The following is a 2,166-nucleotide window of genomic DNA, read 5'->3' on the forward strand; positions in this document are numbered from 1 at the left end:
CTTAAAATGCATTATATATGGTGTTTTGATGATGCTAAGGTGCAGTCTGCACATTGAAGACTTTTCAGACATTTTTGGGTCACTGTAATAATATGGGCAGTGAGAGCCAGGATTTACTTTTTACTTTTCAGGCCAGAGCAAGATGATCATTTCAAGTAAGAAAAGATATTACTCTATGTGGTTAAAGAAACCCTTTGTTAGCTAACTCCTTCTTTTATTTAACTGAATGAAACTTAAGTTGACTGTTCCAGCTGGTCCTCTTACAAACCTGAGCAGGCTAACACTGTGTTGCAGTATTGAGATTTTATTGTATTAACAACTTAAAGTGTTAGCAATGAAGTCAAAACTAAGTCCTGGCTCTATATTAAAAAAATAATACTTCTGCCTTGAAACTTTGCAAGCTATGTGGTCCAATAAGACTCTAAGATATCAGATGTGTTAAATGGCGCCACTGAATATCTTATAAAGTTATAAAGTGTATCTGAAAAGTATTTTTTGCTGAACAACAAAGGTAAAAAGCCAGCAAAGGAATCCTTCACTGACCCCCTTGAAATGGAAACAATTTATGAATGTGAGCAGTTGTTAGATATTACTAGTAATACAACTTTGAAACGGAAAATTCCTATTATCCTTCTTTCAAGTTTCTGGATCAGTTTCATTGAAAAGTGTCAGAAGACTGTAAGGCATGCTGCTTAAAGACTGTGTTTGCAAGGACTGTCTTCGTGTCAATCAAGAATCACTTGATGCTGTGCAACAACAATAAAATATAAAAATAGATTGCTGACACTGATATAAAACTGGAACTGACATCCATAACCACCAACTTCTGATTTCTGTGCTCCTCAAAGCACATTCATTGTCGCCACTGAGTGATTTTTACATTTTCATTTAAAATAAATTATTTACAAATCATGAATATTTAAAACATACTTCACAGTACAGAGAATATGAAAAATAAGTTCTCAACACCCAGTTTTAACAAATATTAGCATTTTACCACATTCAGTGCCTTTTTAAAAGATGTGTGTTACTACAGTTATAGAACCTTCTGGTTCCTCTCTTTCACCAGGGGTTACCACTCTCCTGAAGTTCCTTCCCGTCCATTTTAATACCTAGATGTGTATTATGTATAGTAGTAATGTAAGTATCCTTCTGCAACTTGCATTGTTTTTTCTCACCAGAATCTCATGGAGATTTATCTGGGCTGATTTGTTTAGTTTTATTTCATTCACTTTTTTTCTTTTTTTATTGAGGTATGTCTTAGCTCTGGCTGGTATAACAAGAATACCACAAACTGAGTGATTTAAACAACAGACATTTAGTTCTCACACTTCTGGAGGCCAGTAAGTCTGAGATCAGTGTGCCAGCATGGATGGGATCTGGTAAGGGCCATCTTCTTGGTTTCCTAACATGCGGCAGGGTGTGTGTGTGTGTGTGTGTGTGTGTGTGTGTGTGTGTGTGTGTGAGAGAGAGAGAGAGAGAGAGAGAGAGAGAGAGAGAGAGAGAACAAGCTCTCTTGTGTCTCTTTTTATAAGGGCACTAATCCCATCATGAGGGCTCTACCTTCATGACCTAATTATCTCCCAAAGAACCCATCTCCAAATACTGTCACCTCAGGGATTAGGGTTTCAACATGTGAGCTTTGAGGGGACACAAACATTCAGTCCATAGCAACCTATCACATACATCCGCTGAAGTGTACAACTCTAGCGCACAGGTAAGACTTCCACCCGGATCAAGATGGAGACCATTTCCAGCACCCCACAGTTCTCTGTGCCCCTTCCCAGTTCACATTTCTCAGAGACAACCACTCATATGGCCTGTAGCACTGTAACTTAATTTGGATTGTTTTGAACATTGTATAAATGGAATCATACAGTATGTGCTCTTTGAGTCTGTCTGTTTTTGCTCAGCATTGCTTCACCCAGTCTGCTGCACGAAGCTGTTTGCTCTTTATCACTGGTGTATAGTATTCTGCTGTGGTGAACGTAACACCACTATTGACCCACTCAGCACTGGTGGACGTTAGGGTGGCTTTCAGTTTTGAATTATGATGAATAATGCTGCTGTAAATATTTCTATACTCTCTTTTGGTGGACATATACTAATTTCTCTTGGCTCTATATATTGGAATGAAATCGCAGAATCATAATATAGGTATACTAG

This window comes from Camelus ferus, chromosome 11 (genome assembly GCF_009834535.1).
Source record: "Camelus ferus isolate YT-003-E chromosome 11, BCGSAC_Cfer_1.0, whole genome shotgun sequence".
Lineage (NCBI taxonomy): Eukaryota > Metazoa > Chordata > Mammalia > Artiodactyla > Camelidae > Camelus > Camelus ferus.